The following is a 16,044-nucleotide window of genomic DNA, read 5'->3' on the forward strand; positions in this document are numbered from 1 at the left end:
AGTCGTTTATTGCCACAAGCCTCTCCCTTGAGCATAGTGCGTGGGCGCGGCGATAAAGCCGGTTCACTGCGCATGAGTGACTGTAAGCGGAGATATAACACGTTCCCGCTTCACATTCATAACAGATCCAAACAATAAGACATTTTCTATGGGTCCATTTGTGCTATAGTAGGCAGCAAATTTTGCTCACCTTGCATATAGGAAGAGTCATATTCTCTAATGAAGAGAGACAGAAAGAATGAGCCATGACAAGCCAACTAGTTCCGCTCACAAAAAAAAAAAAAAAAAAAAAAAAAAAAAAAAAAAAAAAATTGCACGACTCCTGCTACAATTCTCACCTACACTTGATCTACCACTGTGTTTTTCATTGCATTCTTTGATTTATATTCACAGATACAGTCACAATATTTACCTCACAAGCACTGGTTCCCTCTCTTCAGTATTCCACATGCAATACATTCTCATAGCACACTGGACCATCATTAAGCTCACCATCCCATTTAAACTATCACACTGTATTATGTGTCACATTTACACAGTAAATCTACAGTTCAACGAATACACCAAGAAATGCACTAATCACACTGTTCAAAATGGAAATGCCATGGCTGCAGCCCACCAAATTCTACTGCACAATCACTGTTATCACTGCATGAAGGAGATTTTCCACCTGTAGCCTTTAGATGAAACATGTAAGCTACATAAAGGTTCAACAAAACCTCATCATCAGGGACTGCATTAGCTACCATCCAAATAGCTACTAGCCCTTACCTTTCTTTCAATCCCTCTGCTCTGCACACTACAGCACATGTATGTATTCTCAAAATGAGGCAAAGCCTTGCACAACATTACAGTTCTTCCTGTTTCGTGTAACACACACCAGATAGGACATTGTCCTCAATGTGAGTGCCCTTACTAGGCACTGTGCAGCCAAACACATCAATCATCTCAAGTCAACAGACTCATTGCCCAATATTATCAACAGCAGTTCCATGGTCATAAGTTCTAATTATCAAGGTGTACACACAGCAGTGTCCAAAAAGGATCAAACATGCATCTAATGATCAGGACACAAACACAAATTATAACACAGGCAGTGCTGTGAAAATGAATTAAGTACAACACCTGCCTCCCACACACTCACCAACTCTCACTGTACTGCCCTAGTCTCCTCCCCTAAATTCTGACTCAAGTTTTGTCAAATCCCACATTTAACACTAATCACTGCATGTGTGTACCACAAGTATGCTATGGAGCAAGAATTGCCACTAGACAGAGCCACATTTCAACTGTCCACATTGGCATCTTTATTCACACATAGCAGTTGCACAACATCTTGAACTGAGGAGAATGTTTCTCACCAGCTGCCTAAGACATGTACACAATTCATCAGTGAACACAGCCTGGTCTGTGTACATGGTCCCTAACAACTATCAGCTAAACACTTCCACAAGTGCAGAATGAGTACACAGATAAACACAGCTTGGAGCATTGTTCCTATGAGACTGACACCCCCTCAGGGGTTGCCAAAAATTGCCACAGAGAAGGTATTTCACGTCTCTCTGGCGGGGTATTGGTAAAAGTTTTCAACTAGCAATAATCGCACCTCAGTTATACTTCATTGGTTACGATATTGCCACTGCGCAAAGATTAACTACCTAACGCCTGGCACTGCTATTTATACCTGACCTTCGTTCCAAACACCTACAAGTACTTGCAGCATTGATACCTATCAGTATTACCTTACACTACTCAAGTTCCATTGGGGGAATCAAATACAGAAATATACAGAAGAAAATACAGTAAAATACATTTTATTAGAGGCAGACTTTCTGTTCTTTGCTGCTTGTGTCTACTAGTTGCTTACACGCCCACTCACCGCCATCTTAAACGCTCAAAACTGCACAGTAGTTCTCCCCTTGACCGTCAGGCGCGCTACTGCTCACTCGCCTAGCCCCACACAGACGAAAGTAGCACAACCTCATTTAGCAAATACCGGCACACTCATTAAGACTCATCGTTAGATTTTGTTATTTTGTGGCTGCTGGTTAGTACTAGACACCAAGAAAACTGCCAACTGCATTTACATTAACTTAACAAAACATACACTTCTCAGCAAAAGCTGTTTGACGTACTGAGCAATAAAATGCTAGTTTTATTCGAATCATGCATCTTCGGCGGTAATCCGGAAGGATACCCCCCTTCGATTGACCTTTCGGTCCTAATCGAAGCGTTAGGTATTGCAGGAGCCGGCCGTCCGGCAACAGCAGCAGCAGCGGCGGTCCAGCCGGCAGCAGCCAGCCAGTCCTGCAGCAGCAGCAGCAGCAGCAGCAGCGGTCCAGCCAGCCAGCCAGCCAGCCAGCCAGCCAGCCAGCCAGCCAGCCAGCCAGCCAGCCAGCAGCAGCGTTCCTGCCACCCGCCGTCGCCGTCACCATCTCCGGCGCCGACTGCTGCGTCCACGCCGGGACCTGTCCCTTCCCACCACCTCCCTATAGCTCCCGTCCCTCATATCACCACCCGCCCTTCTGCCGCCATAAAACGCCCTAGTGGCAGCACCACCTCCTCCGCTCCCAAAAAGGCCCCGCCCCGTCCTCCTTCCCCCCCCCAGGGTACCATGAATGTCTCCCCACATGGCCCTGCACCCTCCTCCTCCTCCTCCTCCTCCTCCTCCTCCTCCTCCTCCTCCTCCTCCTCCTCCTCCCTCTTTACACAAATACCTCCTCTCCCATCCCGATCCTTCCCTTCTCGAGGCCCGGAATCTCTCCCTCCTCCTCCACCAACACTTCCCTGGTGCCCCCATCTCTCTCCTCACTCCCAGACGGGATTCTGTTCTCATCTCCTCCCCCAGCCCAACCCTCCATACTGACATACTCTCCCGCCTCCCCATCACCCGTTATGGCCCCAATGCCTCCCTCACCCCTGCTCCTTCTCCATCTCCTACCCGCCAACACCAACCCCCGCGTCGCCCACCAACCCTCACCGCCGTGATCACTCGGCTCAATCCGTCGATCACGGAGGAGGAGGCGTTGGCGGAGCTCAAGGCGCATCCCACGCTGGAGGTGCGGGCGGTCCGCCGCATTTTCAACTCGGTCGGCCCCACTCGCCTTATGTGGGTTTTCTCCGAGGACGCACCCTCCATTGACCGTCTCCTGAAGGAGGGTGCCCTCCTTTTCAACCAGCACTACAAGGTCGACCCCTCCCGTTCCCCTCCTCAATCCCTGTGCTGCCAGAGGTGTCTGCGCTGTAACGCACACCCAACAGCTGAGTGCCACGAGGCCCCCACCTGCCCTCCTTGTAGGCAAGTGCACTTCCTCTGGCAGTGCCCTAACCTTCAATCCCCTCCCTCCTGCAATACCTGCAATCTCCCCCATCCCACCTACTCCCAAAAGTGAAAAGCCCGACCCCCTCCGACCACTCCTGAACTCACTGTCCCTGTCCGTCCTCTGGACGCCCCCACCCCTCCTGGCAATTCCCTTCGTCCCCCCCCCCCCCACCGCTGAGGACATCATCAGGTTCCTCACCATCGTCCTTCAGAATGTTCATCCTTTTCAGTGTCCGCACACCCTCCAACAGATCTCATTCGCCGCCCGTTCCATTTTCCAACTCAAAATGTACGCCACCTACTCCAACAACCAGGCCCATTTCACCTTCTCCCGTCTTGACACCCTCGTCTAAATCCCTGTCATGGCGCGACAGCAACGTATCCTTTTCAACAATATCCGCTCCCTTCCCGCCAACAAGAACCTCTTCCTGCACACCCTTGCCACCCACCGCGTTGATGCCTTCCTCCTCAATGAAACCTTCCTCCAACCCCACCACTATGTCCACACCTCACCCTATCTCCTCCACTGCTCCGATAATCCCCTCCCAATTGCGCGTGGCAGAGTTGCCATTGGTCACCACCGCCAGATCCCCGTTCGGCTCCAACCTCTCCTTCCCGACCCCACCGAACACCTGATCCTTAGTCTCTTCTTCCCCGGCCTTACCATTACCTGCGCCACCAACTATGTCCGCCCCAACGCCCCTATTCCTTTCGACTTCCTCTCCCACATCGACCGTACCTTCTCCTACGTGATCGCCGCCGACCTCAACATCCATAGTCGTTCCGCTTCCCAGTTACGGCGGTGGCATCGGTTCCTCTCCTCCCATCAAGGCGACCTCATCCCCATCCCCCAGCCCACCCGTCCTGAATCCAACTCCACTCCTGATGTTATCCTCTCCTCCCCCAACCTCCTTGGCCGCATAACGGTGGATGTCCTGGAGCCTATTGGTAGCGACCATCTCCCTGTCCTCCTCACCGTTTCAGACGGTCGTCGCCCCCACCCCGACCCTCGTAATCACCCTCCCCCAAAGTACGTCCATGACTATTCCCGTGCCAACTGGAGTGCCTACCGGGATACCCTTTCCACCCAGGTCGATAGCCATCCCTTCACATACCACCACCCTGACGATGTCACCCATGCCGCCTCCTTTCTCCAGCAGACCTTGTCTGAGGCTGTGGAGGCCCACGTCCCTACTGTCGCCGTCCACCCCCACCGTCCTACCTTACCCCCACAGGCTGTCCTCCTCCTCCGTGAATCCCGTCGTCTCTACCACGCCTTCCTCCGCACGCGTGACCCGGACACACTACGACGCTACCGGCAACTCCAGCGACACATTCGAAATTTGCTCGCGGCTAAGAAACGCCGGGACTGGCGACAGACATGCACCCGTTTAAATGCTACCCTACCTATCAACTCGTCGCCTTACCGGAACTAAACCCTCCCCCTACTATCCTCTTCTCCATGATGATCATCCCTTCCCTGACACCCTTAGTAAGGCCAATCACTTTGTCTCCTACCTCTCCGATGTTTTTTCCATCCCCGATGATCCCCAGTTCGATTACTCCCTCTTCCTGGATGTCTGCAATCTAACTGACACCTCTGTCCCTCCCCTCGCACCTGGTTTCCAGTACTTGGACAACATTGCACACACGGAACTCAATGCCCCTATCACTACACAGGATCTCATTGCTACACACAAAACGCAACACCGCTCCTGGTCACGATCGTGTCACCTACCGTCACCTTCGTGAAGCTCCTGTCTCTTTCCTCTTCATCCTGGCCAGGCTCTACAATGTAGTCCTGTCGGCCGGTTACTACCCCGAGCTGTGGTAAACCTCCCGTATCCTGATGTTCCTTAAACCTGGTAAAGCGCCGTCCGCCATCTCCTCCTACCGTCCCATCAGCCTTACCTCGGTCTTCAGCATCCACCAGCATCTCCGCCAGCACCGCCTCCTTCCCGTTACCCAGTGTGGCTTTCGACCATCCTTCTCTTCAGATGACCTTCTCCTCCACCTCACTGATATCCTTTCCAAACAGCTCCACGATCTTCCTCTCCCTAGACCTCGAACGTGTTTATGACAGCGTATGGCATTCCGGTCTCCTCTTCAAGCTCCAAACCTTCGCCCTTCACATTAACCATGTCTGTCTGATAGGCACCGTCCGCCCCTTGCCCCTTGCCCCTTGCCCCTTGCCCCTTGCCCCTTGCCCCTTGCCCCTTGCCCCTTGCCCCTTGCCCCTTGCCCCTTGCCCCTTGCCCCTTGCCCCTTGCCCCTTGCCCCTTGCCCCTTGCCCCTTGCCCCTCAGTGCAGTGCTCCCAGCACCTTCTCCAATCCCATCCCATCTTGACCGGTTCACCGCTTGGTGCAACCAGGGGTTGCTCAAGGTCAATCCATCCAAAACCCAGGCGATCATTGTAGGCAAAACCACCCCTTCCTTCCACCTCCTCGATTTCTATCTAACCATCTATGGCCGTCCTATCGCCCTCACCCCTACCCCCACCCTTAAGTACCTTAGCGTCACCCTCGACCGTCGGCTCTCCTGGACCCCCAATCTCCGGAGAATCCAGGCCAAGTGTCTGAACAAATTTTATCTTGGACCACCTGTGAACGGCTCCATGTATTTTAAAAAGTGTTTGTATCCGCTTATATGTCCACTGTATTTTTTTTCTCAAATTGTCTTCATCTGTATCCTATTGTGTTTCTCTGAGGCCAAAGAGCGGCGTAGTATGCTGTGCTGCTGCTGGCCTGCCGGCCTGCCTGCCTGTAAAAATAACAATAAAGAAAAAATCTGAGGTGTCTTCCTTTCCGGCGTGATTGTGTACTCAATCTCACCTGAAGATTGCGGCCAGATGGTCCGCCGAAATATGGTGTTGTCGTCAGGACGATGGAACCCGGCCGCATACCCGTGAAAATCATCACAAAACACACTCCCAAAGAGAGGGAGAGGGGGAAGGGGATGGGAAGGGGCGAGGTGGGAGGAGGATCGGGGATAGGGAGGGATGTGGAAAGGGAAGGTATGCAGAACAGTTGTGGACTCCCTGGGCGGGAGGGGAGGGGGCGGGGGGGCTGATCCAGCCTGACCACCCGGGAAGGATCCTCGCACGAATGCACTTCCAGGCCTTCTGCGTACTCAGCCAGGGCCGTTTCCCTGCTGGTTTTTATGACCAACAGTGCATCCCTTTGTATACTGCACTTGCCTGTAGGCAATCATAAGAGCTTCTAATTTATTTGTACATGCAATTCAATATAGTGTAAATAGTGAAGTAATGGCAATCAATTTTGTTGATTGATAATTCACATATCGGTGAGGTTTGATTTTCAAGATTTTTCCCGTATGAGTGAACTGGAATAAATTTTCTTGGGTTATTCGTAAGTGATTACCCACAATATTTAACAAAACATTCTGCTGTAATCGGGTGTAGCACTTTCAATACTGCTATCCAATCAGTTTGGCAGATAGAGCAGATTTAGCATTTGTTAATATGACGAGCTGCAAATTATTGTATATTGTTACAGGAAAAACTGATTTACAATATTCAATCGATAAAAAATGAAGTATCAGTGACGCAGACTCATCTAACGACATCTTCAGCCGCGGCCTGGCCGTCGGCTGGCAGCTTCCCCTCGAGCGGTGCTGATCAGGCGTATCACAAAGGAGGTATATAACCGCATTAAAGGCATTAAAGGCATTAAAGGCATTAAAGGCATTAAAGGCATTAAAGGCATTTCGTAAAAATAAAGTCACCCGCTGTGTCCCAGCTCTCCAGGAACGCAGGGCGCAGGGCGCCGGGCGCCGTAAAGTTTGCAGATAGCTGCAGTGCCTGCAGTCTGCCATGTCTTGGCCTTCTCTGCCCGATCACTGCCTTAAGGCAAAAATTAACAGAAGATTATAACACGTTATTCACACTGTTAGCCCTGTGTTAATGCGCAGTGCCTTTACTCACCATGTCAGCTTAGTGACATGACAACGACACAGCAGGAGACGGAGAGGCTGCGGCCGGTACTAACCAAGAACTCTGGCTGATCTGTAGCGTAGCACGATTTCAATGGGGGGTGTTTTCTACTCACTCTAGCCAATAGTTTTCATACTATATCTCACTTCAGTTTCACAATCGACTACTAAATAAGGTTAAAATGGAACTCTAGATAATTAATTAGACACTATATCGCTATAAACCATACTATATGAGGCGTTTGGAGAGATCTTATTAAGCACACAGTGAAACAAACATATAAAGCGCTAGTGCTTCCAGTTTTCAGTTATAAACTCGAGACGTTTTGTAACGTGCTGGGACACGTCCTTATTTATTAGTGCCACTTAAAGTTCACGTCACAACCGGATGTACCGGTATTGAAACATTTCCTCACCCAGTAGATAGTACGTAGTGTTCTCGACATACCTTGCTTTATTTATTCAATATTGTCTTCCCGGTAGCTGCGTCCGTCTCACCTAAATCACACTGAAATTAAGAAGCCAGAATCCTAGGTGGAGTTTTCCAAAATCAGAAGTCAAGATCGTATTCACTGTTTAACATTTATGCCAACCACAGTGCGATTTATTTGTTATCACTCGCTCACACAATATTCATGTGACCAGGCCTCTTACACAAGTTCACAATTACAATTACCGAAAAATTAACCAACTTGCCGCACTTTTGCTCCAAGAGAATCTGACCAAGAACTAACTAGAGCTGCACCAGCTCGGACCTTATCTAGACGAGCGCTTGAATATTTGACTATTTCTGTTAATATATTATAGTTTATAATTTCCCAGGGTTAAAATGATCCTTTATAACTGGTTTTGAAGTTAACTATTGTGTTTTATTATTTAAATAACATGAGTGAGCTGTATCAATTTAAATTCGCGGAACTAATTTACGCATCCGCCATGGGAATTCCCGACTTATAACCATGGCAGCCCTTTTGAACAATAATTTTTACATATTCAAATTTACTTAATTCTTAATTAATGCACTTACAAAGTTGAGACTAGTCGTTTTACGTAGAAAAATAAAGGTAGCAAAGGTATCAAAACAGATCTCGGAATTATTCAGTAGTTTGGTCACAATTGGCACTGAAAGTCATACAGGCTACAGATTTTAAGACTTAATATCTATTTAACTAACGAACTTCAGGTTAATTTAAAATTTTACTGATTCCAGCACTAATAGCTGAATTTGATCTATTTGCTGACTCGAATTTTACTTAGAATGTATTGCACAATATACGTCATTGTTCATAACTTTTTGTAGTATGCATTTCCAAAAAACTGATTATTCTGAAAGTAATGAGCTGGACATTAGAATGTACTGAAATAAGATATTTTACTAGGGGAATTTTATTTTAACTATTTCTGAATTCTGTACTATGAGGCTGAAGGCCACAGAATCTGTAGTCGGAATCTGAGTAGTGAAAATGAAAAAAATAAAATAAAAATAAAATAAAAATAAAAGTTCATTGCTTAACTAAGTTACTGAAGGAGTGTAAAACCAAAACAGGATAGCAGTGGGCAACCTTGCTTCGTTACAGTTTCATTTAGTGGATTTTGTGTGTGTGTGTGTGTGTGTGTGTGTGTGTGTGTGTGTGTGTTTTGTGATTTTTGGCTAACTTAATACTCATGGCAACATCACTGTGTCCAGTCCAACGAGATTACGCGACAAACCAAACACTGAATAGCGAACGAATCAGGGAGTGACGTAGAAAATAACCTTACAGTTCGTTGGCCCGTATTTCACGGCGTGTTCACACAATGGAATAGACTCATCACTAAGAGAAAGAGCGCTATTGTCTGTACACAACACTTCATACAACAGGACATGCTGATATTAATTTAATAAGAAAAGACCAGAATCTTTAAACTTTCTTTTTTATTCACGTATTTTTAGAGACAGCAGGACGTGACCCACTTAACTCTGACATTGTAAGTTTGCACCTATGTAATTTTCCACACATTCTTACGAGCGACAAATGCCTTTAGGGGATCATATATGTCATTAAACAAGTCACATGATATTTAATTATAAGAAATCGTACCAAGACAGAGGGTCTCTAGAATACGCGTAGATGTTCTGGTGCTTTGAATCAGCATATATTCGAAGTGTGCAACTTATCATACAAAACCAACCAAATTTGGTATTCTACTAATTAGGACGAAATCCCATATGCCGTCTCCCAAGTTAGGCTTGTGACGTCGACATGACGCAGACGTGGCTTAGGGCTGCTAGGCTGAAGGTACACAGCCTCTGAACAGTGCTCTGTAGAAAACGGCCCCGAAAGCTCTGCCATCTGGACCCCACGGGCATTTTAAGTCGTAGCCCTAGCAGTAGCTGTTACGTTTTCAAAATTAGTGTTTGAATTATCTGGGTGCATTTCAAATATTCCAATTCTGTAATCCAGCACTGAGAAATGTATTTTAATACATTTCGTTTCACGAGCCGCGTCTGTTAAAGATGTTTTCCACAAGAGAAAAATAATGGTTCAAATGGCTCTGAGCATTATGGGACTCAACTTCTGAGGTCATCAGTCCCATAGAACTTAGGTTAGTTAGGTTTAAGTAGTTCTAAGAACACACACACACACACACACACACACACACACACACACACACACACACACACACACACACACACACACACACACACACACACACGCACCCGAGGCAGGATTCGAACCTGCGACCGTAGCAGTCTCGCGGTTCCCGACTGTAGAGCCGCACGGCCACTCCGGCCGGCCTCCACAAGAGACAAAGCGTTAACGATGGAGCCTGGGTACGAAATCTGGAACTGCAACTGGCAAAGCCTGGCGCCTGAGAAGCACAGTTCTTTGGAGGGAGCTGCTACATTTTTGGGGCTAGCCGACAGCTACTGCCTGATTAATTTACTTATTACGTAATTCGTAGTGTTTTTTGGGATTGTCCGCCGCTTGACATGGAGAGAGTAAAAAAGCGCTAATTAGCGCTGTATAATTGGACGGCCTGTTGAGTGACTTCACCACACACAGAAGTTTTTGTGATACACTGCCTGACAAGAGAGGTGAAGCACGCAGAAGAGGAGGGAATGATGTGGAGTTCACCGGTTGAGAGGGTACGTGACGTTATTTCAGTAACTGCAAAATCAGGTCAAATTTACAAAGAGCGCTGCCGTACAAGCCCACTTATCAGCATGACGTTGCAAACACTGTGGCCAGGATTCATGCACTGTCTGGGCTGGACTGGGCTGGGCTGGAAAGGGTATTACAAAGCCGTTGTATCCTCTTCTGAAGCAAGCTGGGAGGTAACTGAAGTCCGAACTGAACCCACACATGATCTTTGGAGGTAGATCCAGGGAATCTTGCTTGCCGGGGCACTGCCTCAATATCTTACAGGCAATTCATTGAGACAAGTCTCGTGTGTGGACAACCTCTGTCACATTTAGGCATACTGTCATATTGGGGGTAAAACATGATTTACGTGGCGTGCCTTTCCCCTTTTCTGCTAACTACGGGTGCAGAGCAAGACAGACTCCATATTTCTAGATATACGGAAAGCGTTTGACACGGTGTCCCATTGCAGGCTGTTAAAGAAGATACGAGCATATGGAATAGGTTAACAAATATGTGAGTTGCTTGAAGACATGATATACAACTCTGATGACATTGATATCTTGAATAAAATTGTGGGAAAATTACTACATGATGATCTGAATGGGATGAACAGTTTATTCAGTACATAATATGGAATGAGAGTAAATCGAAGAAAGACGTCAAGTTTGTCATTGATCTCATTTCTGCTACTTCACATTACTTTCATCAGGATTGATGGTCTGAAGTAGATGAAGTTAAGGAATTCTGCTGTCTAGACAGCAAAATAACCAGTGACAGAAGGAGCAAGGAGGACATCAAAAGCAGACTAGCACTGGCGAAGAGGGCATTCCTGGCCAAGAGAAGTCTACTAGTATCAAATATAGGCCTTAATTTCTGAGGGTGTACGTTTGAAGACCGCATTGTGTGCTAGTGAAAAATGGACTGTGCAAATACCGGAACAAAGGAGAATCGAAGCATTTGAGATGTGGTGCTACAGACACATGTCTAAAATTAGCTGGACTGGTAAGGTAAGGAATGAGGTGGTTCTGTACAGAATTGAAAAGGAGTATGTGGAAAACACTGACAGGCAGAAGTGACAGGATGATAGGATATCTGTTAAGACAACAGGGAATAACTTCCATGGTACTAGAGGGAGCTGCAGAGGGTAAAAAGTGTGCTGGCGTAAAGTGTTGCCAGCACACCAGTCGGCAACCATGTAGTGAGAAGGTCGATAGTAGGTGCTGGATCAAGCGCGCCTATCAGAAGAGAGGCCAAAGACAGACTCGCAAGCAACGTGCCGCCATCACTCTCTTGACAACAAGTATTCAGATCGCCGCCTCAGTCTCAGTGCGCCAGAGATTGAGCGGCTGGAGTAGTGACAGTTACTAGTACAGACCCAGCCTCTAACTCGCACTCCAAGTCAGCGTCTGTCAGTACACTGCGACGAGATTAGCGTTCATAGCGAGACTTTTACTTCTCCAGCAGTGAGGCTAACGTAGACTGTTAGTGCATGTATTGTGGTATAAGCTCTTCAACTCTCTTGAAGACATGTATCTGTTTATGTAAATAAAGAAACCTGTTAATACATATGTGCAGTTGTGTTGTAGGAAGATACCAGCCACCAAACAACATCCTTCCCCTTGACTCCTATGGTACAGGACACTACACCGGCTGTAGAGGATGTCTTGGTTGCCGAAACATCAACGTTATTTCACTATAATGTTCCTCCAACCACCGTAGCATGGTTCTGGCTCCAAGAAAGATGGCATTACTGTCGTGGAAGACATCAAGCATAATGGGATGCTGGTGGTTTGCAACTGTCAACCTGTCTTCGTCCTGCTGTTGCATGCTATCTGCGGTAGCAACCAATGCCTCTCGTCCAACGTAGGCTGGTGGGAGCAATACAGGGTGTTTATAAATGAATATCGGGGTTTTAACTCTTAATGTAATAAATATTATACAATGTACAGTTATAAATGATATGTCAAATGAAAGAGCAACTGAAACAGTGCGCATTCGCAGCGCGCAATGTTTCCGCCACAGTCCTCTAGACAGCGGTAGTAGCGAAGATGGTAAACTGCAAAACACAAAATGCTTTCTTTTCACTAGTCGCCAAGACCGAATCTGTAGTTAAGATGCAACGTGCATTCCGGATTAAGTTCGGCTGTGATCCTCGAGGTGATAATATTCGTAGATGGTATCATCAGTTTGAAGATACCAGCTGCTCTTTAAAGGGAAGAACACAGGACGACTAAGAGTTAGTGAAGAGACTGTTGAGCGAGTGAGACGTTCACTCTTAGCCCAAAGAAATCAGTCCAGAAGGCTAGTAGTGAATTACAAGTTCCTGTGTCGACTGTTTGTAAACGATGAGGACATAGTTTTACGCGTTTTCTCGAAGCTTTCCAGTTATTACAGGCTGTAAAGCCGGCAAACCATGGATTACGTGCCAACTTTGTAAACGAAATGTTGTTTAATGTCTATGAAGATATTTCTGGATCATGTTGTCTTTAGTGATGAATCGACCTTTCACCTTTCACAATGTGCGCGTCTGGGGTTCAGAAAATCCTTACGAGGTGGTACAAACGCAACGAGAGTCCCCTATAGTGACTTTTGTGCCGTATCAAGGCTGAAAGTTTATTGGTCTTTCTTTTTTGGTGAACCTATTTTAATTTGCACTTATTACGTTGATACACTGGAGCAATAGCTCTTCACTCAGATGGAAGGAGGTGAGGGAGAGTGTTTTATCCACAGACCCAACCAACCAACCAACTCACGCACGCTCGCCCCCTGACCGTGACATCGCTGGCCACAGTTCCTGTCGCGGCCGTCGGCGTCTCAGGGCGTTACAGCCGACGGAAGAGGTCGCGCCATGGCTGATCTAGGGTCCGCAGCGCCCTCTGCCTTTTGCATATGAGGAGGAGCGCTGGCCCCGAGACGGACAGTGTTGACGATTGTCTATTGCTAGCCCTTCGCGGAGTTTATATCGGAGCCATTGCAGTGTGATATTTGCTGTTGTATTCGACTAGGCTCAGTACACGGATTACCCTTGGATATTACTTTGACGTGCATTGCTGGTGCACGCTTCGTCAGAAATAACGATAAGTCATCTCTCCGTTGTAGCTTGCATAATTCTTGTCAATTACTTTTCGGCCAACAAACATAGCTACATCCTGGTCATTACCCACGCTTTACACAATTTGTGGTGGCTGCCCCAAAAGTAGCGCCGAGGACCTTGGGTTTGAGAGCCGTCACAAAAGAGAGAACATTTTCCAGCAAGATGGTGCGACACCTCACTGGCATAGTGAAGTAGATGATTGGTTGAAATTGACTGTACCCATGCCCTGGATAGGCCGCTAGGGGCCTAATGATAGGGCTGCTTTGCATGGCCTCCACATTCACCCGACCTGGAGCCATGCGATTTTTTCCTGTGGGGCATCATCAAGGATCGCGAGTACATGCCTCCGCTACCAGCAGACCTCCCTGAATTAAGAAACCGGATTGAAGCAGCTGTAGCTACAATCACTGAAACACACTTATCTACGATTAGGAAGATATCAGCTATACTTTGTATGTGCTATGCGACAAATGGTGCTCACACTGAACATTTGTAAGGTTCTTGGTGAAACTGTGAGTTGCTCTTTCATTTGATATACCACTTATAACTGTAAGTCTAATATAATAAATATTATAAAGCGTTAAAACCCAGATATTCATTTATAAACGCCCTGTATTATGCTATGTTTCGAGTCACCGTTCACGTCGATGACGACGCTAGTGGAGACGACCGTCGACCTAGTGTAGCAGAAATGGGATTCACCTGAGGACCCGACATTTCCGCTGATCGACGATCAAATCCCGATGGTTCCATAGCCACTGCTGTCTTAACTGACGATGTTGTTCAATCAACAAGTAAACAAGTTGTTGAAAATGGAGCTCCACAGCAGGCATCCACAACGCACGGTGTACACGCACTAGCACTGTGCTCATTCGGCAGATATGCCTGCTTCACAGAGCACACAAGCCTCCGAACCCTTCGCTCTGTGACGAGTCGTGGACGTCCAACCATTTAGCGCCTAATAATAGTTTCACTGTCCTCCTACCTGTTTCAATAGAGGCACATGATAGTATCAGGTGAACATTCGATCAGCTTCGCTGTTTGCGGGATGTTCGTTCACAGGCTCTGAGTAATAATAAGCTGACCTTCGCGTAGACTTCTGCGGCCAGAATCAGTCGACATAAAAGTTTTCTGGGTGTGGTACATCGTCATATTGTATAAACACTACTGCTGGAGAAAACCGACGTTTCGGCCACAGTTGCAGCGGCCTCCTCCTACATCTACATCCACACTCAGCAAGCCACCTGACAATGTGTGGCGGAGGGTAACTTGGGTACCTCTATCGGTTCTCCCTTCTATTCCAGTCTCGTATTGTCCGTGGAAAGAAGGATTGTCGGTATGTCTCTGTCTGGGCTCTAATCTCCGATTTTATCCTCATGGTCTCTTCGCGAGGTATACGTAGGAGGGAGCAATATACTGCTTCACTCCTCGATGAGGGTATGTTCTCGAAACTTTAACAAAAGCCCGTACCGAGCCACTGAGCGTCTCTCCTGCAGAGTCTTCCACTGGAGTTTACCTACCATCTCCGTAACGCTTTCGCGATTACTAAATGATCCTGTAATGAAGCGCGCTGATCTCCGTTGAATCTTCTCTCTCTCTCTCCTATCATCCGTATCTGGTACGGATCCCACACTGCTGAGCAGTGTTCAAGCAGTGGGCGAACAAGCGTACTGTAACCTACTTCCTTTGTTTTCGGATAGCATTTCCATAGGATTCTTCCAATGATTCTGTCTGGCATCTGCTTTACCGATGATCAACTTTATATGATCATTCCATTTTAAATCACTCATTATGCCTACTCCCAGATAATTTATGGAATTAACTGCTTCCAGTTGCTGACCTGCTATATTGTAGCTAAATGGTAAAGGATCTTTCTTTCTGTGTATTCGCAGCACATTACACTTGTGTACATTGAGATTCAATTGCCATTCCCTGCACCATGCGTCAATCCGCTGCAGATCTTCCTGAATTTCAGTACAATTTTCCATTGCTACAACCTCTCGATACACCACAGCATCATCCGCAAAAAGCCTCGGTTAACTTCCGATGTCATCCAAAAGGTCATTTATGTATATTGTGAATAGCAACGGTCCTATGACACTCCCCTGCGGCACACCTGAAATCACACTTACTACGGAAGACTTCTCTCCATTGACAATGACATGCTGCGTTCTGTTATCTAGGAACTCTTAAATCCAATTACACAATTGGTCTGATAGTCCATATGCTCCTACTTTGTTCATTAAACGACTGTGAGGAACTGTATCGAACGCCTTGCGGAAGTCAAGAAACACGGCATCTACCTGTGAACCCGTGTCTATGGCCCTCTGAGTCTCGTGGACGAATAGCGCGAGCTGGGTTTGACACGATCGTCTTTTTCGAAACCCATGCTGATTCCTACAGAGGAAATTTCTGGTCTCCAGAAAAGTCATTATACTCGAACATAATACGTGTTCCAAAATTGTGAAACTGATAGACGTTAGAGATATAGGTATACGGTTCTGCACATCTGTTCGACGTCCCTTCTTCTGGCTGTACTGGTGACCAG

The 16,044-nt window shown here is 47.1% G+C and overlaps 1 non-coding gene across 1 annotated transcript; it reads right to left on the reverse strand.

Annotated features, from left to right (window-relative positions):
* Positions 1 to 1,511: 1,511 nt before the first annotated feature.
* On the reverse strand, positions 1,512 to 1,651 carry LOC126210861 (U4 spliceosomal RNA). The gene has a single exon (XR_007540825.1). It is a non-coding gene; the product is annotated as a U4 spliceosomal RNA (small nuclear RNA).
* Between the last annotated feature and the right edge of the window lie 14,393 nt (positions 1,652 to 16,044).

This window comes from Schistocerca nitens, chromosome 10, assembly GCF_023898315.1.
Source record: "Schistocerca nitens isolate TAMUIC-IGC-003100 chromosome 10, iqSchNite1.1, whole genome shotgun sequence".
Taxonomy (NCBI): Eukaryota; Metazoa; Arthropoda; class Insecta; order Orthoptera; family Acrididae; genus Schistocerca; species Schistocerca nitens.